The 25,301-nt window shown below is 48.7% G+C and overlaps 3 protein-coding genes across 3 annotated transcripts in view; 2 read left to right on the plus strand and 1 right to left on the minus strand.

Moving 5' to 3' along the window:
• The window catches only part of LOC136838168 (uncharacterized), an 864,161-nt gene that overhangs the window by 833,171 nt on the left and 5,689 nt on the right, over window positions 1-25,301 (plus strand). The gene's annotated exons all lie outside the window — the stretch shown is intronic.
• Window positions 1-25,301, minus strand: part of LOC136838188 (zinc finger and SCAN domain-containing protein 31-like) — a 298,878-nt gene that overhangs the window by 67,884 nt on the left and 205,693 nt on the right. The gene's annotated exons all lie outside the window — the stretch shown is intronic.
• The window catches only part of LOC136838187 (zinc finger protein 568-like), a 50,478-nt gene continuing 47,517 nt past the window's right edge, over window positions 22,341-25,301 (plus strand). The window contains exon 1 of the mRNA XM_067103067.1: window positions 22,341-22,465. The gene's annotated coding sequence lies outside the window, so the exon portion shown is untranslated. The remainder of the gene's footprint in view (window positions 22,466-25,301) is intronic.

A 25,301-nucleotide genomic window follows, 5' to 3' on the forward strand; every position in this document is an offset into this window, starting at 1 on the left:
GCCAGCATGTCTAGTTTGTTTTCAAGTTTCATGTCAAAACTAACAGAGATAAAAGATCAGGAAAAAGGTAATAGGGACACAGAACCTAATCGCTCTTTTTCAGCTCCCCTGCCTGTTCCAGAACCAGCCCTAACGGGTGCCGGGGTCATGGAGAACTGCAAACCTCAAAGGTAGGATCTACCGGCCCCCCCGGCGCGGAGCAGGCAGTGTCAGCAGCAGATTTCCCCTTTCACCCTGGTAACGTAAGTCCTAAGGTAAAATCAAATTTAGGATTGACGCAGACAGTTAGGGATAGGACGGTAGTAGAGAATCAGGAAGATAGGTTGAAGGTGCAGTCGGAGTCAGGTGTCATTAAGGTTGCGGCTCCCTTGTTGGATCCAACAGCTGTTCTTTTTCCCACAGTAGGTTCTCTGCAACAAAAGGTTGCAAAATCGGTAGAGGATGATTCAATTTTGGTTCCTAGCTCTTCTGGTTTGGATAGGTTGGAAAGTATCCCTTCCTCTTCTTCGAAGTTTCTGTTTCCCCCTGGGGACAAACCTTCGTCCCTTTCAGAGTCTAATTCAGTAGATCAATTGCTGAACATTGCAGAGTATAATGCTGATCTGTTGGGACTCTCTAAAGGCTACAGATCTTTGGTTAGAAATTGTTTTAATATTGGGTTTTCCAACATTTTTCAGCATGCTTTGAAAAATCTACCGGAATTCACAAATGATGCTTTACAAGATTATCAGGGGGGAACAGAATCGCTCTATTTTCTTTCCTTAAAATCTATGGCCTCTTCTGTATCTACAGACATCTCTTCCCCCATGGTTTCAAAATCTTCTATGGCTTTTTCTCAACCTTCCGTTTCGGGTCATTCTTTGGGGAGACTTTCGGTTTCTTCTCTCGCTCATCCAAGCTCTCTACCATTAACGGACTTGCCTTCGGGACAATCTTCCACAAATCATATGACTTCTCATCCTCCGGAGCTAGTTGCTGCGGCATCTGGCAGTACGACTGTTCCCGTGTTCAGTGTTTCGGCTCCGGTAGTCTCAACAATCACTCCAGTAGCTAGGTTTACTGGTAACCTATCATCCACAATCGCTTCGGGTTCGGTACCCCGCAGTTTCCCATGCGAAACTCCTGTGAGCTCCGGCCCGTTTGGTACGTTCTCCACATGTATGACGTCATCGGCAGGGACTCCGGTGGTTACCCCGAGTGTGGCTTCTTCTCTCTTCCCTCCTACTGTTAGGCAGTAACTGGTGTCAGGTAGGCAGGAATACCTGCCTGCATGGACGTAAACATTCCAGTTTGCTTTCAGCCATCATGCGTTGCAGACGTGTTTGTTCCGACAGAATATACAAACCGTCGGTCCTTTACATTAGGGATTACTTTCAGGCGTAGGCTTGAAACGGCTGTTAAACTCTTGAACAAGGTGGTTAGGCAGTAACTACCTCCAGGTAGGCGGGGATACCCGCCTGCCCGGATGTAAATATTCCAGTTTGCTTTCGGCCGTCAGCCATTGCTGACGTATTTTTCATTCTCTCTGCCTGACTGTCGTTAAGCTCTTATTATCCCGGTGGGATCTTTCTGTTTTTTTTGTTTATATATACGTGTGTTTGATATTTATTAATACAAACCCACGATTTGTGATAACCTTGCATAAGCCGTCGTTCCCTGCCTGTGTCTTGGTTTTGACGGCCAAGGGCATAACTGGAGTAGCGTAACCAAGTGGTAATGCTTCTCTTCCAGCAGCCCTTTACGTAATCTGAAGGTGCCCCTGTACTTTCGGAAATAGAGTTTGGGACATATCTTCACTCCCCCACATTGATTGGGACGTAAGAGTTAGTTCCCTTCTTGGGCTTCCGCCTTCCATGTATATGGGGCATCACTAATTCCTTCTTACTTATGCTGAGTGTTGCTCGCTGCCTGCGCTTGGAGAATTACGGGACGAGTGGGAGGTTGCAGGCATCATCGATAAGTTCCGCTTCCACGGCACCATTGGTGGCCTCTCCTCCGTCCTTTTTTCTCTTCCCGTAGGTTCTTCCTTCTCCCCTTTAGTAGATCTCTCTCCTTCGCCCTCTTCGCTCTCTTGTCGGGCGAAGACCAGAGGTGGGGAGCGATCGGGCGGCCTCTTGTAGAGTACCTCCTCCCATCCCAGCGTAGGGCAGTTCCCCTTGTAGCGGGAGGAGCCTCCTCTACTAATCATCTTTGCTTTTCTTTCAGGTTGACAGTGGCCATCGCAGACACAGCAGTAGTTGGCTGGATATATCAAAGAATATCTCGCATGAAGCAGTCCCGACATTCATTCAGTGTTGCTTCGGGATCGACCACAATACCTGATTAGATGACATATTTCCACGTCGGGATCGCTCTGACACTGTTCCCGCCTATGTAGATCGATCACTGTCATTGCTGGTTTTCATGTATGCTGTTGCAATGCCTCCTGCGTATCTTTGGTCCATCTGCTCCTGCTGTTCCCTGTGTTATGCTCTTGTCAACTTGACGACCGACTGTGGGCTGCTCTTCCTGGTCTCCTGCCGCAGCCGCCTGATCATTCCTGTCGCTGCTGGCGACTTTCAAGTGACTTTTCTGTCCATTGCAGTAGCTCCTGCCTTCTGAACTGCTAATGTAGCTCCTACATCAGGTGTCCTGATCGTGCCCGCTACTTCTCCTGGTCATCGTGCCCAGGGCCACTTCCGTTTTGTTCCTGCCAGCTGCCCTGGAGGTTACAATGTCCGCCATCCTGTGGAAGATGTTGGCGTGAAGGGAAAGGAAGTTGCCTTGTGGAAGTGACGTTCCTGGCCGTTGCAATAGCTCCTGCTCTCCGAACCTCTGCCGTAGTTCTTGCATCAGCTGTCCTCCTGGTAGTCGTGCCCGGGGCCGCTTCTGTTATGTTTCTGCCAGCTGTCCCAGGGGTTACGATGTCCGCCATCCTGTAGAAGATGTCGACGTGAAGATGAAGGAAGTCGCCCTGTTGAGGTAATGTTCCTGGCCGTTTCAGTAGCTCCTGCCTTCTGAACCGCTGCCGTAGCTCCTGCATCGGCTGTCCTGATCATGCTTCTCCTGGTGGTGGTGTCCTGGCTGCGTCCGTTGTGTTCCTGCCGGACTGCCCTGGAGGTTATGATGTTTCGTGTTCACCAACCTGTAGAAGATGTCGGAGTGGAGGTAAAGGAAGCCGCCCTGTGGAAGTAGCCGCCGTCTTCTTCATCTTATCTTCGATTTCGTCTTGTGCTGCGTCTTCCCTTCCTCTCCCGAGGTCCAAGGGGGTCCCAAGAATCGGACAGACCTCCATCGGCCAAAGGAGAGGAAGGCTGCTTCTTGCCCTTGATGCCCTTGGACGTCTAGGGACTGCCTCCTTCCGAGGAGGGAGTGGGTCTCTCGTTGGCTCTTCCCGACCTTCGGGTTAGGAAACTGATTCGCATAGCCGTGGGTTTTGTGTTTTGGAAGCCGCGGGCACACAGACCTCAGTTTGCGATCCCGTTCCCAAGTCTTAGAGGTTCCGCCTCTTAAGATGGGGGATGCTTCGGGCGCTCGTTCGCGAGCCTCTCCGAGTGCTTGAGATTCTATGGAATATCGAGTATTCCAATCTGGTCTGGAGAGATTTTCCTGGGCCCAGTTCGAGAGCAGTGCGAGAGAAAGGGCTGAGGCACCCAGGTGTCTGGGCTCCTCTTCCTGCCAGCACCGCAAGCGCTCCCCGAGTGTTTGCCAGTGCTCGGTTGGGTTCCCAGCCTGGTGTCTCGATCCTGTCGGTTCGAACATCAGAAGAAGCAGGGAAGCGATTCACTTTGGGAGTCCTGCGGGACTTCTAAGGGACTGACTCTCTTCCGGGAGACAAGTTTCTCTCGTTGGCTCTTCCCGCCCTTGGGAGGAAACCGATTCGCATTCTCCTGTGGGATCTTGCGTTTCGGGGGCCGCAAGAGCGCAGCCTCTCTAGGCCACGCCCTCGTTGCCAGTCTTGGAAGTCTGCGTCTAAGACTGGTTCTGTGCTTGGCTCTTTCGATCTATTAGGAAACAAAGCAGCCGCTCCCGATTTTTGCAAGTCTCGTGGGTAGCTCGAATTCTATGAATCACAAGCGCTCTCCTTAGGAGAGGCACAGGGCGAGAGAAAGTGCCGAGACACCCAGGTGTCTGGTTGCCGGGACACCCAGGTGTCTCGATACTGCCCGCCAGCTGCTTCGGTTGCTTGGGCGGGCTTCATTCTTGTGCCTCGAACTTTAGGGTTCGAGCATGCAAGATAGCAGACACAGAATTCCCCTTTGAACCTTCTTCTCGAGGGGCCTCGGCCTCAAAGGAGTTTAGAGTTCGGGAAACTAGCATTTGTTCACAGCAGACGAGTCCGGCCTGCCCAGTTACGATTGTGTTCGTGCAATTGGCTCATCTGTGGATCGTCCGTCGCGCCTCAAACAAGGCACTTCCAGAAGATCTATTACCTTACTGGAAAGTACGCGACCAATTATCTGTAGATGGGAACCTCATATTATATGGTGCAAGAATCCTAGTGCCACAAAACCTTCGACGACAGGTTTTGACGAGACTTCACGACAGTCATCGCGGTACTGAAGCAACCAAACGAAGAGCAAGACAAACCGTATGGTGGCCAAGTATCAATAATGACATCTCTAATGTAGTTCGCACATGTGAGGCATGTCAGGACATGCTCCCAAGTCAACAAAAAGAACCATACCTCATCAATACTGACACACCCTCCAGACCGTTTGAGTCCGTGTCTGCAGATTTCTTCAGTGTTGCTGGTAGGGCTTACCTCGTCTATGTTGACAGATATTCAGGATGGCCAGCAGTCGGTCATTGTGGAAATGGTACTACAATGTCCAAAACTATTCAACTTTTCAGGACTTTCTTCAGGGATTTGGGTGTACCCATCAGACTCAGAACGGACGGAGGACCCCAATTCACAAGCGTGCCTGCATGCCTCCACATGCAAAGTCTTTTGCACCTGAATGGCAGGAGAGAACTATTGACTGTGATCAACGAGCAGCAGAACAATTCAAGAATTCTGTTGACAGATACAACAATATTGGAGCAACCATTAGGATCCAAGACCCTATTTCAAAACGTTGGGACAAAGTTGGTACAGTTATGGGTAAAGGAAGGAATCGAGACTACCTGATAAAAATGGCAGCACGAGGAGTACTCTGGCGCAATCGCAGATTTCTACGTACCATCCCTACACTTGCCATACAGCATCAGGATGACAGTCCCCTTTAATCCTCTCCAGCATCAGCGCAGTCAACCAAAACTATCCATCAACAAGTACGGTGATCACAAAGACTGGCTCATCGTCCATAAAACCTTTATGAACGCCAAGGAGAAGGGAAGTGTATGACAGTCATCAAGATCGAATTGCAACGGATCGTGATGTTTTATTGTCAACCAAGTATTGCCAATTTGGCAACACATTTAGCATTGTATGTTTAGGCACACGTAAAAATACTCGCATGTATTATCATTGCCAGGAGCAGTAAGGAATCTGTAATCTTAGTGTATATATACATACTACATTCAATATCATCTCTGCTGCTACATAATTAATATCATTGTTAGGATATTAGTAACTGTATCTGGCTACAGTGGTAGGCGGGAAGAGAAGAAGAATGACAACACACGCCGACACAGCTCCTCTCTGTATCCTCTTGTATACGTTAATTCTGTTTGAGAATACATTACCATTTTAAAAAGAACCTGCAGGTATTCATTCAGTACCTTATACTGGGACTTACACCCAAAGAAGACCTCCCACCCTTTTCAGCCCACTTTCCAAGCCGGTAAAGGGGGCAAGGGTAAGAAGAAGAAGGGGAAACGCTAGGGGCGGCGTTCCCCCCCAAAGCTGCCGAAGGTGGGGTTTGCCTGTCAAGCCATAGGGTAACATGGCAGCGACACAGAGCCGAGACGTGGATAGTAGATATCCCTCACCTTCGGGAGGGATATCTACTACCCTTCGAGCCTCGGCCTCCCCTCACCTACACTCCGGTCCATCTCTGCACGTACGTCCAAGGATCTCCGAAGGACACCGCACTACAGCAAGAAGTGTAAGCCATGCTGAGCAAGGGTGCTGTGGAAGTCGTGTCGGACCAGTCTCCAGGCTTTTACAGCCGTACGAGAAAGCCTCAGGGGGATGGAGACCAGTCATAGACCTCTCTCTTGAACCGTTTCGTTCGCCAGACTCGGTTCACAATGGAAACAGCGCAATCCATGCTGGCCTCCATCAGGGAGAACGACTTCATGCTTACGGTGGACTTGAAGGATGCGTATTTTCAAATACCCTTTCATCCATCCTCTCGCAAGTACCTCCGCTTTGTCCTCGGGAGACGGTCTTCCAATTCAGGGCTCTCTGCTTCGGGCTCTCGACCGCTCCCCAGGTGTTCACGAGAGTCTTCTTTCTCGCATCAGCTTGGGCCCACTTGCACGGGATACGTCTACTGAGGTATCTCGACGACTGGCTCATCCTGGCGAGCTCCCACTGCGCAGTTGCTACAGGACCGGCTCCTCGAGTTTTGCGGGATCTAGGGATCATGGTGAATCTTGAGAAATCAGATCTCACTCCCAAGCAGAGGATAAAGTACCTGGGCATGCTGATAGCCACGGTAGCAGTGAAAGTCTTTCCTCGGACTCTCTTATCAGGAAGTTCAGGCAGGCAGCACAGCTGTTCCTGTCACGACAGGAACAGCCAGCCCGGCAATGGCAAGTCGTCATCGGTCACTTGTCATCACTGGAGAAGCTGATACCTCATGGGCGTCTGCACTTCTGTCTCTACAGTGGAAACTAAAGGAGTATTGGTCCCAGTCCCGAGGCCCCTAGTCCTTTCTCATCCCTCTTTCCGAGGAGGTGAGAGAGGATCTTCGCTGGTGGATGAATGACTGGAACCTCGTGATAGGAGTATCCCTGCATACTCCCCCTGTGGACATGCTGCTGTTCTCAGATGCATCGACCGAGCGATGGGGCACACACCTGAAGGAGTTGCTGGCTTCGGGAGTGTGGCACTGAGACGACAAGCACCTTCACATCAACATCCTAGAACTCAAAGGCAGCATTCTTGGCTCTCCAAGAGTTCGGGATCAAGTGATGGGACACTCTATGGTACTGATGAGTGACAATATCGCAGTAATGGCATATGTCAACAAGCAGGGGTCTAGTATCCATCCCGCTCCACCAGTTGACAATGCAAGTGCACTCGGTAGAGCTGTCAGCCAGGTACATTCCAGGCAAGAGGAATGTCGTGGCAGACAATCTCAGCCACCAGAATCAGGTGATAGGAACCGAATGGTCCCTCCACTCGGAAGTGACGGAAAGGCTTTTCGACCTGTGGGGGCGATCATTCATTGATCTGTTCGCCACCTGGCACAACAGAAAACTCCAGGTGTTCTGTTCTGTCATGCAGAGGACGCGTTCCAGCACCTCTGGGACAACCTCAGAGTGTACCCCTTTCCTCCATTATGTCTGATTCGCAGAGTGATCAACCAGGCAATGATCACTGAATCTCAGAATGATTCTGGTGGCACAGCCATTTGGTATCCCGACCTGCTAGCCCCCCTCATTTCCGAGGCGCCGAGAGAGATCTCCCCGGCCCAACCTGCTGTGTCAACCCCATGTAGAGCGGTACCACCAGGCAGTGCAGTCCCTGTGTCTTCACGGTTGGAGGTTATCCACCATCTCTTGCGAGCGAGAGGCTTTTTGCGTCGCGCAGCAACGGAGATGGCCGGGTACCTAAGACGATTCTCCGCAGCGGTATACCAGGGAAAGTGGTCCGTCTTCTGTGGATGGTGTCGTTGACAGGGTATCTCTCCAGCCGGAGCCACTATTCAGCAGGTCGCGGGCTTCCTCATCTTTCTTCGCCGAGAGAAGCTTCTCTCCGTTTCGGCTGTAGAAGGCTACCGCGCTGCACTCGGCCTAGTCTTGCAGCTGAAAGGAGTAGATATCTCCTCCCTCGAGATTTCCCTACTGATGAGAAGCTTCGAAAGGTCTTGCCCACCCAGGGATCTCAGGCCCCCTGCGTGGGATGTGACTCTCGTCCTAGGGAGCCTGACTTGTGCACCGTACGAGCCTTTACGAGAGTCGTCAGACAGGGATCTGACCCTCAAGACTGCCTTCTTGCTGGTCCTGGCATCTGCGAAAAGAGTTGGCAAACTTTACGGACTTTCCTTTGATGTTAAACACTTGAGGTGATGGGGATCGGTTAAGCTCGATTTGTTCCGACACGATATACAAACCGTCGGTCCTTTACGTTAGGAATTACTTTCAGTGTAGGCTGGAAACGGCTGTTAAACTCTTGAGCGAGGTGGTTAAGTAGTAACTACCACCAGGTAGGTGGGAATACCTGCCTGCCTGGATGTAAACATTCCAGTTTGCTTTTGGCTGTCATGCGTTGCAGACGTGGTTTCGGATCTCTCTGCCTGACTGTCAAGCTCTTATTGTCCCAGTGGGATCTTTCTGTATTTTTGTGTATATATTATGTGTTTGATATCTATTAATACAAACCCATGATTTGTGATAACCTTGCATAAGCCGTCGTCTTGTGCATCTGTGTCTTGGGTATGACGGCCAAGGGCTTATTTAGAGGGACGTAACCGAGTGGTAATGCTTCTCTTCCAGTAACCCTTTATTTAGATAGTGTAGGCGTTCCCTGTGTACATTCGGAGATATTAGTTGGGATGTAATGTCGTCACTCCCCTACATTTATCAGGACGTAAGAGTTCGCTTCCCTTCTTGGGTTCTCGCCCTCCATGCACAAAGACCTGACTACTTCCTTCCTACTTGTGCTGAGTGTTGTTTTCGCCGCCTGCGCTATAGAGTTGTAGGGGGAAGGTTGCGGGCGTCGTCGGTAAGTTATGCTTCCACGGCGCCCTTGGTGGAACTCCTCTCCTTCTTTCTCTCTCCCTGTAAGTTCTTCCTTTTCTCTCCTCTGGTAGAGATCTCTCTTCTTCGCCCTCTTCGCTAGCTCATCGGGTGAAGGCCGCGATGGGGGTTGCGGGCGGTTGGGCGACCACTTCTGAGGGGCCTCCTCTTGCTACATAGGGTTACGATGTCCGCCATCCTGTAGATGTGGGATTGAAGGTGAAGGAAGTCGCCCTGTGGAAGCGACGTTCCTGGCCGTTGCGTTAGCTCATGCTTTCCGAACCGCTTCCATAGCTCCTACATCGGCTATCCTGATCGTACCTGCTGCTTCTCCTGGTGGTCGTGTCCTGGGCTGCTTCCATTGTGTTCCTGCCTGACTTCCCTGGATCTTATGATGTTTAGCGTTCACCATCCTGCAGAAGATGTGGGAGTGAAGGTGAAGGAAGTCGCCCTGGGGAAGTAGCTAACGTCTTCTTCAACTTATCTTTGATTTCATCTTCTGCTACATCTTCCCTTCCTCTCCCGAGATTGGAGAGGGTCCCGGAAACCGGACAGACCTCAGTCTGCTGAAAGAGATGATTGCTGCTTCTTTCCCCTTGATGCTCTTAGATGTCTAGGGACTGCCTCCTTCCGAGGAGGCAGTGGGTCTCTCTTGACTCTTCCCAACCTTCGGGTTAGGAAACCACCTCGCATACCTCCGGGTTTTGTGTCTTGGGAGCCACGGGTGCACAGACCTTGGTTTGCAATCCCATTCCCAGTCCTAGAGGTTCCGCCTCTAGACGGGGGCTGCTTCAGGCACTCATTCGCAAGCCTCTCCGAGTGCTCGAGATTCGGTGGAATATTGAGTATCCCAATCTGGTCTGGAGAGTACTCTCCCCTGCCCAGTTCAAGAACAGTGCGAGAGAAAGGGCCGAGGCACCCAGGTGTCTCAGCTCTTCATGCCAGCACCACAAGCGCTCCCCAAGTGCTTACCAGTGCTCGGTCGGGTTCCCAGTCTGGTGTCTCAAGCCTATCGGTTTGAACACCAGAAGAAGCAGGGAAGAGATTCCTTTTGGGAGTCCTGCAGGACTTCTAAGGGACTGACTCCCTTCGGGGAGACAAGTTTCTCTCGTTGGCTCTTCCCCCCCTTGGGCGTGAACTGACTCACATTCTCCTGTTGGGTCTGGCGTTTCGGGAGCTGTGAGAGCGCAGCCTCGAGAAGCTGCGTCCTCGTTGCCAGTCTTAGAAGTCTGCATCTAAGACTGGTTCTGTGCATGGCTCTTTTCAATCTCTTAGGAAACCAAAAGCAGCCGCTCCCGATTTTTGGGAGTCTCGTGGGTTGCTTGAATTCTATGAATCATAAGTGCTCTCCTGACAAGAGACATAGGAGGAGAGAAGTGCAGAGACCCCAGGTGTCTCGATACGACCCTGCTAGGCACTTCGGTTGTTTGGCCGGGATTCATCCTCGTGTCTTGAACCTTAGGGTTTGAGCATGCAGGATAGCAGACAGAAATTCGCCCTTGAACCTTCTTCTCAAGGGGCCTCAGCCTCAAAGGAGCTTAGAGTTCGGGAAACTAGTAATAGTTCACGGCAGACGACTGCCCTGTCCAGTTCTGATGGTGTTTGAGTGATCGACTCGGCTCGCTTGCCCCTTTCGCCCGCCCAGCCCCTGGTCGCGCTTGCGAGACTGGCTCGCTTCGGCTGGATCCGCCTGCCTCCCAGTCCACCGCATACCACCCTGGATCGCATTCTCCTGATCGTCTCGGCTCGGCCCCACTTGGTTCTTCCGAATCAGGTTCTCGGCTGTTTGAGTAAACTTTCTGCTCTTCCCAGGAAAGCGCTTTGCCACGGCACAAGCACTCTCCTTCCCCTGTGTGGCAGTAATCTCCTACGGTTGATTATCGCTCACGGTCCGCCCCTCCTGCTGGTCTTATTGGTAGGACAGGTAGAGGTACTTTTTCTCTCACCTGTTCTCTTTTACTCTCAGTTGTTCCAGAGAGGTGGGAGACAGACAGAGAGAGCTCCAACAAATTTGTCTTCGAGATCGGCTGCCTGGCGTGCTGTGGGTGTCAGTTCCCCAATTGTCTCATAGTACAACCAGGTAGCCAAGGATGGTGTCATGGGATCTGTCAAGGTCTCCCTCCAAGGGAAGAGGTACAGGAGCTTCACGCTTCGGAAGCAGTGAGGGTCTTCCTCTTCAAGTTACAAGCGCCCTTGTTTTTTGGAGAACTTTGCGCCGATTCGTCAGCACAAGGATCCCCAGGACAGGACGGCAGCTCCCCAATGAATAATCTCCATCACTCACAACCCTTGCAGTTCCCGAGGACCGTGTTGGGGTCCTGGCTTCGAGCGTTCTCGACCAGATGAATTCTTTTCTTCTTCGGAGAAGGAGTTCATTCAGGTCGAGACACCAAGCTTCTCCCCTGCCTTGACAGAGTACGAATTCTTCTTGCCTCGGCAGTTCTTTCCAACTGCAATTCAGTGGGTAATTCTGGTGCTAAGAAGAAGGACTTTATCCCAGTTCGGATCTCCGGTTTCGTAAGTCCTGAATTGGCTCGACCCTTAAGAATGAACCTTTACTTCGTTCTGCCTTTCTCTTTCTGAGATTTGCCAGATACCTCAGTAATCAAGGTTCGTACTAGGGCACTGCCTTGTCCTTTGGACAATGGCCGAGACCTTGGGGTCTTAGCCATCTCAACTCGACCTTGAGTTCAAGCCAACCCCCCCTCAACTCCTAAGAAGTCCCAGGCTTCAGAAGAAGATTGAAGAACACATAACCCTCTTCTTCCCTTCTAGGAAAGTGCACATAACTGTGTCTCTTTCCACCCTCTTTTCCATAGGGAGGAGGGAAGAAGGGAAGAGAGAAAGAAGTATCAACCAGGAAGAAGTTCTCCTACTGCTGATACCTGGATGAAATGATACTTATCGAGTCTCTGGAGCTGGCAGCAACATTGCCGAGACCTGGGAATGGATTCCTTCAGGAGGAGTATCTATTTCCCTAAGGTTTCGACAATTCATTTCATTGAACTTCCATCCCGCTTCCTCTCCCGTGCTCCACGTTCGGGAAATTCCAGCCCGACTGGAGCTAATTGTCTCGGTATCCTGTCATCTTGCAGAAGCTTCCCCATGGTGGAGAATGAAGGTCTGCTTCCATTCGTCCATTCTTCTATCCTCTTTGAGTATGAGGAAAGAGTTAGGCTAATGCTTAATCGATAGAACCTTCGAATATGCTTGCATTTTCCCCTCATCGTGTGTCTACTTACGAATTCGCCGATCGAGGAGTGGGCACACACCGGTAAGACTTTGTCTTGAAGGTATGTGACTGAGACGTTAGTACCTTCTTATCACCTTCCTGGGCTCAGGGCAGCCTTTTGGCCTTCCGAGAATTCAGGATGAGTTTTGCGACACTCAGTGGTTTCGTTGAACAACAAAACCACAGTAGTGGCATATATCAACAAACAAGAGGGAATTTTTTTTTTTTTCCTCCTGTTTCATCTGTCGACATTTGCAGGTACTCGAGTGTTGTATGGCACACTCGATAGCTCAATTAGCCAGATACATTCCTGGTGAGGATGTATTGGTAGGTGAGCTCAGCGGGTTTGAGTGTTTGGGACGGAACGTGCTCTTCACTCTTTTCTTCACGGTTTCACGAAGAGACTGCTCAACTGAGAAATCCCTACTGTCTTCCTGTTTGCTTCCCAGCACAACAAAGCCGGTAGTTTTCTCGCTCCTTTGTACCAGACCCAGGGCCGCTAAGGTGAGGCATGCTGTCTTTTTGGGAAACATCGATATCTACGTTTTTCCCTGGTATTTGTCTGTTTCACTAGGGGTTCACAAGCATTGCTCACCCTGAGTTACAGACAAATGCTGGAAGACTTTGCCTTTCGCCCGACCTGATAGCTCTGCTTCCAAGGCATCGAAAGAGTTCTCCTTGAACCATCCCCTGCAGCAGCTACACAAGAAGCAGATCTTCAGGCAGTACATCCTTGCATTTTCAGGACTGGGAGGCATTCCAGCCTTCCTTGCAAGCATAGGCTTTCTCGCCATCCGGCAACGGATATAGCTGGATATCCCTTGAAGTCCTCTGCAACACTGTTCCAGGGACTGGATCTGTCTTCGCTGGTTGGTGTCATTGATGGAACTTCTTGGGTCAGAGTCGCTCTTCAAGTCTGGACTTCCTCATCTTCTCCGCCGAAGGTTGCTTCTCTCTATTTCAGTTGTGAAGAACGTTGGGTCCTTGCGACCTAGTCTTCTATCTGAAGTAGCCTTCTTCTCCTCAGTGGAGATTTACCTATGGATGAGAAGCTTCTTCAGTCTTGCTGTCCCAGGGAACTGTTCCCCGGGTGGCATGTGACTCTCGTTTAGGGTTCCTGTCCCATGCTCTGCACACTCCCTGATCAGAGTCATTTGATAGAGATGTGCCCTGTTAGGACCATCGCTCATCTCGCTCCTGCCTTGGTGTAAAAGATGGAAGAACTGGTGAAGGGGATCAGTATCTCAACTCCTTCTCGGTGTCAGAAATGGACTCCGAATCCTTTGGCATCTATTGTCAGGTTCTAGTTTTTCTTGTTCCCCTTCTCCTTGGACTTTGTACCAATGATCCAGATCAGTCGTTACCTTGTCCAACTAGGGAGCTGTGGTACTTTCCGAAAAGACTCAGCATTCTTAACCTGGATGTCTTCGATGTTTTCACTAGTACTCTCTCTCCCAAGGAAGAAGCATCTAGGACACATCTTTCTTCTGACTTCGTGAAGCAGTGGAAGGAGGTACTCGGCAGCTGGCGATGACAATACTGCCACCCGAGAGCTCACGAAGTCAATGGCTTGGTCCATCCCTCACATTCCAGAAGTTTCTGTCGGTCTAGAAGCAAGATGTGGTCTCATAGACCACACTCTTGTCTTCTTCCTTCGGTCTTGCCCACAGGCCCTTGGAACCTTTTTTCCTTGGCTCTGTGGTGGCTGCTCAACAAGTTGTGTTTTCTTACCCAGCTCCTTTAAGAGGACAAGTAGCATCTCGCCTAAGGTTTTGGGTCTGGAAGTGAGAAGGATACCGAGAGTGACTGGCCTCTCTTCCTCTCCCTTCCTCATCCTCCTACTTCTCTTATGAGATGAGAATGGGACGTGAACCAACACTTGCTGGATCTGGTGTCTGATGCAGTAAGACTACTGTACATATCGAGCACCAGTTCTATTTTTCTTCTAGAATCATAGAAGCAACTCTGCTCCTTCCTCCAGCAAGGGGTGGAAGGAGAAACTGGCAATAAGGAAACCCTATGCCTATGACTCTTAGATTCTTCCCAGCCTATTTCGTAGGAGTTACGTTTCCTCACTCATACGAAAAGGTCCAGTGTCTGACATTTGATCTTGCAGTTCCTACACTCCGATCAATATGTCAGAGGGCTTGGTACTCCTCCTCGCTCTTTCGACCAGGAGGAGTAGCTCAGGTGTGCAGAACTCCAGTCAGTTGAGGAGACTCACTCAGATTCCTCCTCCAACCTGTGGGTCTTCCTAATGTAAAGGACAGATAGTTTGTATATTGTGTTGGAACAAATCACAATTTTTGAAAGTACAGTAAATTGTATTTTTCCTAACTATACAAACCTGAGGTCCTTTACATTACATTTTTATGCCCGCCTCTTGCCACCATTCAATCTGAACCCGGACTGAAAGGTAAACTGGAATGTTTATATCCGGGCAGGCGGGTATCCCCGCCTACCTGGCGGTAGTTACTGCCTAACCACCTTGTTCAAGAGTTTAACGGCCGTTTCCAGCCTACACTGTAAGTAATTCCTAATGTGAAGGACCTCAGGTTTGTATAGTTAGGAAAAATACAATTTACTTTTAAAAATTGTGATTTTAAGTGAGGTTTATTTCAATGCAGTTTTCCTTGAAACTGTTCTCTGTTAACAAGTTTAATTTTTGTAATAGATGAGATTTTCGTGCTGTGTTTTACCTACCTAACCTGGCTGTAAAAGTTTGGATTCCTGCTGGAAAGTCCCAGCATTAGTAATTGGGAATCTATAGCAGGCTACCAACAAAACACTTGCGTCACAGTTGGCAGATTAGTAAAAATTATGTGGAAAAACTATCATAATAATTACATTTTGCATTTGGAAAATGCATAATAGCCTACTTATAAGGTAAAACATAGGGTACAGTATTTCAAAGATTTTGCCAGAGTCGCATAACTAACTGAACTTGTCAAGAACAGAGTGTCGTGACACCAGTGTAGTTTATGGCACTTGTAATATGACAGATATGGGAACCAGTGAAATTACTTTGTAAGACTTGAAAGGAGTGTTTTAACAAACCTAAATTCACCGTACAGTTTATGCAGTTGCTTTAAAACATCAAGAAAAATACAATACACAGAATGAGCAGAGTGAAATGCAGTAGGCTGCCCAAAAGTGGCGACAAAAGGAAACATAAAGGACACTTGAGAAGAGAACTTCCCCAAACATTTCATTGTTCCTGCACGACACACAAACCACCGGTCCTTTGCGCTAGGAATTACTTTCAGTAATTCCAAGCGTAAAGGAGTTGGAACACGGCCGTTGAACTTTAAACAAGGTGATGAAGTGCGTAGTTAACTACTAACTGTGGGTTGGAGTCCTCCTCACCCAGTCGGTATGCACTCACTTTGCTTTTGGCTGTCATTGAGGAAGGACGTGTGCTTCTTTTCTTCTCTGCCTGCTGTTTGACTTTGTATACATTTTCTTCGTATTGTTGATACTGCTGATATGTGATTATAACGTATTGTATTATATGCAATTACAGTAAACCCCCCTGTATTTGCTGGGGATGTGTACCAACCCCCCAACCCCCACGAATAGCTAAAATCTGCGAATACTTAAAACCCCTCTAAAACCACGTAGAGCTGCCTGTTTTGATAGTTCAGACACAAAAGAAATCTCTAAAAATGCTTATATCTGAGTATTTTAATAGTTTTATCACAAAAAGTGCATTTAGTCATGAAAATGATATGAAAATGCAGTAATTAGTGAATATTTCTCAGTGAAAAATACCACAAATGGGCGAATTTTCCACGAATAATGTGTATATACATTCCACAGAGAAATCTGCAAATGGGTGAGTCCGCGAATCATGAGAACGTGAATACAGGGGGTGTGCTGCACAACTTGTTTTTCTCTTGTGTTTACTCTGTCAGTATTCTAATGTAGTGTTTTATCTAAGTAACTTACTCGGTGATTACATCGCTGTAGTTTCTACTCGAGGGCAACTTGAATTTTGAAATTTGCCGTAAAACTCCTCTTCTTCTTCTGTCTGATTCGGTGACTAGGCCCTGCCCACTTTGCGGGAAGGAAGGAGAGGAACAACTTGCGAAAAGAGCTTCAGTATGTTTCGGCCCTCCTGCAGCTCACACAGTTGTAGGAGAGCAGCTTGTTTCTTGAATTCATCTTTTCGTTTCATGAACTGGTGAAGCATTTTGAGTATTGGCCTTCGGTCACATATATTATTCGTTATTTTGTGGATTTGTCTCATTATTTGTACTCTGTTTCTTATGCGAGCCAGCTTATCTCTTATCAGGAATTGCCAATCGCCTTTCTTGTATTGCTTGGATGATTCTGTGAGAATTGTCTTGCACTCTGTTATCTATCAAGACAGCTTCCTCCTGTAGACTTTTGCATTTTTTGCATTGTTTGTGACTTTATATATATAATTATGTCAGATTCCAGCACTCCCAGTGTCAGATATTGCAGTAAAGATGCAATACCAGGCTTACCAAGTCCTCATATGATTCGCACACTGTTTGCTCGTCTTGCAGAGGTCAGGTATGTTCAGTTGATCTTACTTGTAGTGAGTGTGCTGATTGGGATCAGAAAACTTGGAAGACTTTGTCCACTCACTTTGCTAAATTAGGAATGGACAATAAGAGGAAGGTGTCTTTGAGGGCCAAGAATAAAGCGTCGGGTAGTAACTCGACTCCTAAGTCGGTAAGTATGGATGTACCGGTGGTGACCTCACCTGTATCAAATGTGTCTCCTGTGTTAAGTCCCAACCACCCACTCCTGGCTCCTGCGCTTGAACCCGACCACTTCTCCACCCTTGAGAGTAGGATTGATCATAAATTCAGCCTTGTGGTTAACACAGTGACTTAAGAGATTCTGTGCATTTTCTCATGGAGAAAATTAGTGACAAAAGTGCTAGTGCAGTGAGTGCTGAGGAGGTAGCTACCCATCCCACAGACTCTCCCAGGAAAAGGACTCTGTCAGACTCCCCTACCTCTGGGAGGAGGTACACTGGAGGCCCAAGGGAGGTTGGCAGGCTCTGCCCACGGGTAGTCACCCACTCAGTCGAGCCTGTTGCATCCCAGGTTGCGACAGAGAGCTGATGGAGAGACGTCTCAGATGTACACCGTCTCTCCTCGAGCCCAGGAATGCCCAGCCAAATACTGGGGCGCCAGTGGCATTATTCTAAGGAGTCTCGACCTTTAAAGGGACGTTCTGCTTATTTGGATCATTCTCCTCCTCCCTCCAAAAGGTTTAAGGAACCTTTTCAGAGCCCTCAAGCTTCTTGCAGTTTCTGGGACTCCCCGGAGCGGTGTTCTCCGGATCGTCTTTCGTCTGGCTGGTAATATTTGGCGCCCAAGCGTTCGCCGGTGCCTAGGCGCCCTTCATCACGCTCTGGGTATCTGCCCTCCAAGGAATACCCTGCTCCATCCGAGCACCCGATAGCAGCTCCCGAGCGCTCATTGACGCCTGATCTGCCAGACGGTTATGAGCACCTGGTAGCGCCCAAGCACCCATTGTCCAAGCGCCCGGTCTCTGTTGACTGCTCGGCGCCAGCCTGTTCTGTACAGTCGGCTCCAATGCCACTTCAACAGATTCCATTCAACTGCAGTTGCAGAATATTTTGGATCTTCTGAAGAAACCACCTCCATCAAAGACTATGTCGGAACCATCTGCTTCTCAGCCGTCATCAGAAGAAGAGGACACAACCCAGGAATCGTCTGCAACGGTGTATGCTGCCCTTCTAAAGTATTTTCATATAGCCTTCCCAGAATACTTCTCACTTGTGGCGCCTGCAGCTCTGCAATTGACCTTTGTGACGAGCAGTCTGTCCGAGTACTCCGTCTCCCCCAGAGGAACTCTTTTTCATCTGTTAGCGGAGCCCTGGAAGGTGTGGCTTCTTGGCTTGCTGAGAAAAGGAATCAAGGAAAGTCCTCCTTCTGTATCCCGCCTTGTCATCTTTCTCTCTAGGCGATATCTTTGTATTCTACCGAGAAGCTCCTTCCTTGGGAGTGGCTGCCTCCTCTCAAGGGGACTTCTCAGGTTTAATTGACTTAGCGTGCTGATCAGCCTTCTCTGCGACTAAGTTATGCTTTCCAGCACTGAGTTTGATCATTTACTAAAGAATCTCTTCAAGACAATGGAGATTGTAAGCTTTCTCGACTGGACAGCGGGAGCTTTAGCGAAGAAAGTTCAGGACTTCTCCCAGTGGCTGAGGATCTTTCGTCGGATTGGCTTGGTGTGATTTCCTGTGCCAACAAAGGCTATTAGAAATGGTTCACAAGAATCATCCTCCTTTTCATAATGGGCATCCTGAAGAAAAGGGACCTCTGGTGTTCTTATACCTCCAAGAATGTTACGTCTTCACAGAAGTCAGCCCTACTTTTCTCCTCCCTCAATCACCACCATCTTTTCCCACAAGAAGTGGTGAGTGAGGTTACCCTGGAACTACATAAAAAATCAATTCAAGATCTTCTGTTCCATTCTACAAGACGGCCAAGGGAATGGACCGCCTTCTCTTCGAAATTTGGTTCGCCTTTACAGAGGCAGGCCTTCCGAGGAGGGTGACAGAGAGCCCAGTCCAGACCTAGAGCTAATGTCTGCTTCCATCCCTGAGTGATTAAGAAGTCCACCTCAAAAGCTGCATCCAAGAAAGGAGAATGCAGTCCTTCATGTGCCTGTGGTGCCAGACTCCATTTCTTTTGGGAGAAATGGAGTTCCAAAGGGAAGAGCCCTGGATTGTGGAAGTGTTGAAGGAGGAGTATGCAATACCATTCAGAGAGAGAGAGAGAGAGAGAGCACTGCTCGTCAGTATGCTGATCGAATTGAAGTGAAGACCTACTCTCCAGGGTCAGAGAAGTTTTTGGCCCTCGCAGAGGAGATTTCATCACTGCTCAAGAAAGGAGCAATAGAAAGAGTCGAGGACGTTCGGTCGATGGGATTTTACAATTGGCTGTTCATAGTCCCCAAATCATCGGGGAATGGAGACTCGTCCGCGATGTAAGTGCCCTGAATCTTTTCATCGAGAAGACAGGTTTCAAGATGGAAACTGATCAATCTGTTGTAGCATCCATTCATCAGGGAGGTTGGATGGTCTCCCTAGACATACTCGACACATATTTCCACATCCCAGTTCATCTGAATTCAAGGAGATTTTTGAGGTTCATCCACCAGAACCAAGTGTTTCAGTTCAGAGCCCTATGCTTTGGCCTGTCAACACCCCACAGGTCTTCACAAGAGTTCTCACCCCTCTGGCAAGGTGGCTTCACCTAATGAAGGTCAACATCCTTTGTACCTAGACGATTGGCTCATTCACTCGCCCACCAAGTTACAATGCATGGAGGACCTTCAGAAAACACTTCTTTCGACTCAAGACCTTGGACTCTTGATAAACCTTCAGAAATCCCAATAGAATCCCTCTCAGAAGATTCTATACTTGGGGATTCAGGTAGACCCTCTGAGTTTTCGGGTTTTTCCGTCAGCCCAGAAGAATAGTCTTGCTTGAAGACTGTTAATCACTTCCTCAATGCCCACACTTCTTCAGCCAACAGTTGGGTGAGCCTGCTGGGCACTCTTTTCTCAATAGAACAGTTCATCAATTTAGGGAGATTGCACATGAGGGCCCTGCAGTTCTTCCTGAAGTTCAACTGGAATCGAAAGACCCAAAAGGACTCGTTTGTCTTTCAGGTAACAAGCGAAATCAAGGAAGATCTGCGGTGGTGGCAGTCCGCAGACAGGTGTGTAGAAGGAAAGTCTCTTCTCCCCTTGAACCCAGGCCTGCACTTCTCCGACGCGTTGGACACAGGTTGGGGGAGCCCATCTGGAGACAAGGAAGTTTCAGGAGTTTGGTCTCTAAAAGAGAGAGATCTTCACATCAACAACAGAGAACTGAGAGCAGTTCACCTGGGCCTCTTACACTTCCAGGAGCAAGTCCTCAACAAAGTTATAGCAGTCCACTTGGACAATACTACGGCCCTGGCATACATCAGGCATCAAGGAGGGACTCACTCCTTTTCTCTCTTTCAAGATGGCCAAATCCCTTCTCCTTTGGGTGGATCAGAACAAGACAAAACTGATCACCTGATTCATCCAGGGAAAACTCAGCGTGCTAGCAGATGGACTGAGTTGACACCACCAAATTCTTCCAACAGAATGGACTGTAGACCGTCGGGTCTGCAAAGGTCTATGGAAATTATGGGGAAGGCTGTTCCTAGATCTTTTTGCAACATCCAAAAATCATTGGCTTCCTCTATTTTGCTCCCCTTTCCCAGACCCTCTGGCTTGGGCAGCGGATGCTCTTCTCCAAGGTTGGTCCAATCTAGTTGTGTATTTATTTTCCCCGTTCAGTATAGTAAGAGAGGTATTGAACAAACTACAATGTCATCCAAATGCCAAAATGGCCCTGATAGCTCCTTTTTGGCCCCAAAAGGAGTGGTCTGCAGACCTTCTTGCACTAATGATAGACTTTCTGAGGCTCCTCCCAACAATTCCAGAGCTTCTCAGACAACCCCATTTCAGGAGGTTTCATCAAAACCTATCCACTCTGGCCCTGACAGGGTTTCGACTGTTGTCAAACTCCTGTGAGTGAAGGGCTTTTCAAGACCTGTGGCCTAAGCCTTTGCCAATAGCAGACATAAATCCTCTATCAAAGTCTATCAGGCAAAGTGGGACGTCTTTAGACTTTGGTTCAGGAAACGAAATATCTCATCTTCTACGACCACTTTAACCCAACTGGCAGATTTCCTCCTGTATCTGAGACCCATCAGGGGTCTTTCGCCCTCTGCTATAAAGGGCTATAGATCAATGCCCAGCTCAGTCTTCCAACACAGAGATCTAGATCTTGCTTCAAATCAAGACATCTCAGACCTTATCAAGTCATTTGGGTCTTCGAAACCTAAGACACAACAGACAGTACAGTATCATGGAGTTTAGATGTGGTCCACAAATATTTCTCGGGCTCATGTTTTGAACCTCTTCACTCAATTTCCCTTAGGGATCTAACCCATGAGATATTATTCCTTATGGCTCTAGCAACAGCTAAAAGGGTGAGTGAACTTCACGCCTTGGATAGAAGAGTGGGTTTCTCACAGGGTGACGCATTCACTTTCTAACCCTAGGATTCCTCACTACGAACAAAATTCCCTCTAGACCTTGGCCTCGTTCCTTTACTGCAAGGAATTGAATGGACATATTAGGTCCGGAAGAGGAGGAAAGAAATCTTCTTCCTGTCAGAGCTCTCAGGGATTTCCTTCACAGGACTGAAAAGGTTAGGGAACCAACAAGTAATTCATGGTTTTCTGTGAAGAACCCTTCTTGACCCCTCTCAAAGAAAGCTTGTTCTTTTGAAGGACTTAATCCTAGAGGCCCATGCCCAGGTAGGAGAGGACAGTTTACCCGCCTTAAAAGTGAAAGCTCACAAAGTCAGGGCTGTAGCTACTTCGTCACCTTTAGACACAACTTGTCCCTGTCCTCTATCCTTCAGACAACCTACTGGAGGTGTAAGTCTATATTTGTCTTGCATTTTTTGTGAAACTTTGTAACCACATATGACAATTGCTGCAGTACCTTGAGGCCCTTGTCTGTAGCAGGCACAGTGTGAGGGGAGGAAGCGTAGGGAGCACCCTTCCTTTCCGAGTGTCTTTTCATTTTAATTTGTTAACTGTGTCCTGGGGGAGAGTCGAATATACTGTATTCCTGCAGTATCTCCCAGCTGTTTTAAATTTTTGGTAATGGGGTCTTTTAATTTTATGGTGTAAGGTGACTAGGCATCTGGTGGGTTTGATTTCTGGTTCTGCTCCTGGGGCAGGGCAAAACACTTAAGCTTTGTGGACCATCGGAAGTATGCATCACCACTTAGTCATTTTTTAATACTTTCTCAGCCAACAGAATACTCCTTTGCTGGAAAGTCTGATGTCAGTAGAGGTGTGCTACGGTTATCCTCCTCACCACTACAGGTTGAGATTAGCGCCAACCTGAGGCAGTACCTCTCTGCAGCAGCTCTCTCACCAGGTGCGGAACAGCAAGCATTTATCGATGTTAACGTCATACAGTTGGAATTCATTGTTTTTACAATGTTTTGATTTTTATATATCCATGAATCCCCTCCTTCTGTCATTGTGGGATTCAGGGCTGTAATGACTAACGGGTAAGTTACTTACATAAAAATTAAATTTTTATAATAAAGTTTAATATATAATTAACCAGTAACTATGAGTAGAGCCCTCCCTCCTCCCCGCACATGGACACTTCAGTACAAACATATTGAAGCTCTTTTCATGAGTTGTTTCTCTCCTTCCCAAAGAGTGGATGGGGCCTAGTCACCGACTCAGACAGAAGAAGAGTTTTACTGTGAATTTCAAAATTCAAGCTGCTGTCAAGTAGAAACTGCAGTGATGTAATTACTGGGTAAGTATATGTAAAACTTTATTTTATTATAAAAATATTATATTCATACTGATATTTGTAAACCCTTCCGACCTTTGTTAGCCAATGATGTGTCAAACTGGTTTTATCGTTGCTAAGGCAACGTACTTAAACTAGTTTTGTTCCTACATGATACACAAAACATTGGTCCTTTACATTATGAATTACCTTCAGCAAAGCTGGAAACGACCTTTAAACTCTTGAACAAGGTGGTTAGGCAGTAACTACCATCTGGGAAGCAGGAGACCTGCCTCCCAGATGCAAACATTCCAATTTGCTGTCGGCCATCATGCGGCGCAGGCATGTGATTGTGCTCTCTGCCCTGACTGCTGTTTTTTACTTTTTTTTTTCCCCCAGTGGGATCTTTCTTGTTTATTATTATCTTGTGTATATATGTGTGTGTTTGATATTTATTTGATATTTTACAAACCCACAAAATCATTTTTCCCTGTTGGGAGGCCACCATCCCCATCGTGTATGCACTGTGGTCAACTGCAAGGGTTGTACTCTACCAGTCTCACTTTGATGTTGTTCTCGTGCCTTTTGCTCTTCTTGGTTGGGCACGACTGTAATTAATCATCTGTCCGTTTGAGACATCCTTCTCTCAAGGGGCCTCCTCTTACTTCGAAGGGCAATCCTCCCTCGGAATGAGAGGAGTCTCCCTCTACTAATTTTCTCTGCTTTTTTCATCAGGTTGACAGCAAGCATTGTGAAGGCCCAGCAGGAGCAGTGTCTAAATATCTTTCTCCACTGGTGTTGGATATCCTGGCTTCTGTGGAGTTTCCCTGTGGGCACTCATACAGTATCATTTCGATGACGACCTCGGTTACGTTGATGGCGACTGTGAAGGTCCCCACGTCTGTGTCAGCGTTCTTCAACCCTGTATTCCCAACGAGGTGGGCCAACTGGTGTTCTTCCGGCACTCCTTCATGCTGTGCCACTGCCTCCTGTCGCACCCATGGTCCCATCTGCTCCTGCTGTGCCTCTTGCTTTCATTGCTCCTTTTGCCCTGGTGGCTCCCGTTTCTCCTGTAGTCGGGCCACTCCTGCCGTGCCTCCTGCTCCAGTTGCCCTGGTTGCTCCTGTCACTGTTTCTGACATTCCTGAAGCCCCTGCTGCCCAGGCTGCTCCTGTTGTGCCTCCTGCTCCAGTTGCCCTGGTTGCTCCTGTTCCTGCTTCTGGTGTTTCTGCCACCAGGACCGCTCCTGCTGTGCTTCCTGCCTTAGCTGCCCGGGTTCCTGCTCCTTTTGGGGGGGACCTTTTCACCACCTTGTAGAAGTCTTGAAGAGGAGATCAAAGAATGTAAGCGTCATTTTCATCCTCTTCATCTTCATCTTCGTCTCCTGCCTCGTCACTTCTGAGGAGGCTCATCGGCTGAAGAAGAGGAAGGCTGCTTTTCCTCCCCCAGGTGTCTTGCAAGGGACTTCTAGGGGATGCCTCCCTCCGTGGAGGCAGTGGGTTCTCTCATCGGTTCTTCCCGACCTTCAGGTTCAGGAACCAACTTGCATTCCCCATCAGGGTCTTGCATTTCGGGAGCCGTGGGCACGCAGGCTTCAGTTGACGCTCCCATCACCAGTTCTAAGAAGTTCCGCTTCTAAGACTGGTGCTGTGCCGGGTGCTTGTTCGCAAGTCACACTGAGTGCTCAAGATTCTACGGAGTCTCAGGCATCCTGAACTGGTGCTGGAGAGACCCCTCACTGTCCCGGCTCAGGCATAGGCGAGAGAAATTGCTGAGACATGCAAGTGTCTCGGCATTTCCTGCTGGCACTTCACCGAGTGTTTGGCGGGTTCCCAAACCTGTGTCTTGGTCCCAAGGGTCTGAGCACCTGGAGGAGGTTCCCTCCAGAAGTCCTGCCAGGACTTCTAAGGGACTGTCTCTCTCCGGGGAGACAGTGGGTTCTCTGGAGGGAATCGATTCACATTCCTCGTTGGGGTCTTGCGTTTCGAGGGCTGCGAGCATGTGACTCTCCAAGGCCTCGTTCTTGTTTCCAGCTCTTAGATTCTGCGTCTAAGACTGGATCTGTGCCTGTCCCTCCTCAATTTTCTTCAGGAACCGAGACGGGACCACTCCTGATGATTGTTCTTATGAGAATCAGGAGTCTAGGGTGCTCGGCTGAGCCGAGTGGCCGAGTGCTCAGGATTCTGCAGAATCTCGGACACTCCCCAAACTGGTACTAGCGGGTTCGCTCCCTGGTCTGGTTTTGGCACAGTACGAGAGAAAACGTCGAGACACCCAAGTGTTTTGACACTACCTGCCAACTCTGTTTTGTATGGTCGGTAAGGTCCCAAACCTCGTGTCTCAGCCCCTAGGGTCTGAGCACTCTAGGTAGCAGACAAGGATTGTCCTTTAAGCCTTCTCCTCAAGAGGCTTTGGCCTTGAGGAAGATTATAGCAGAGATCAATGCTTGTTCTTGGCTGTCAATCCGAGCTTTTGCCCTGCCCAGCCCCAGTCGCACTCTTCTCATCTCAAAGGGGTCTTTTGCTGACTAGCAGATTGTCCTGGCTCTGTTTTGTTCAGACTTGGGTCTCTCACTGCAACTCCTTGCTGCAGAAGGGGTCTCCCTTTTGCAACAAGAGGTAGCGATTCTGGAGACCACCGCTATGGTGACCCTCCTAGGGTCAGGCTAGCCCTTCCTCGGCCTCGGAGAAGTCTCAGGCTTCGAAGGGCGCTCGTGGGAATACCCAACCTTCTTCTTTCTCTGCCAAGAAAGTGTGCATCCGTGTCCCTTTCAGCCCTCTTCTGATCAGGAAGAGGGTAGAGAAAAGAAGGAAGGAAGAACGCTTGGAGTGAAGAGATGCTTGTCGAGCCATGGAACAAC

The sequence above is a fragment of the Macrobrachium rosenbergii genome, unplaced genomic scaffold (genome assembly GCF_040412425.1).
Source record: "Macrobrachium rosenbergii isolate ZJJX-2024 unplaced genomic scaffold, ASM4041242v1 171, whole genome shotgun sequence".
NCBI classification, from domain to species: Eukaryota; Metazoa; Arthropoda; class Malacostraca; order Decapoda; family Palaemonidae; genus Macrobrachium; species Macrobrachium rosenbergii.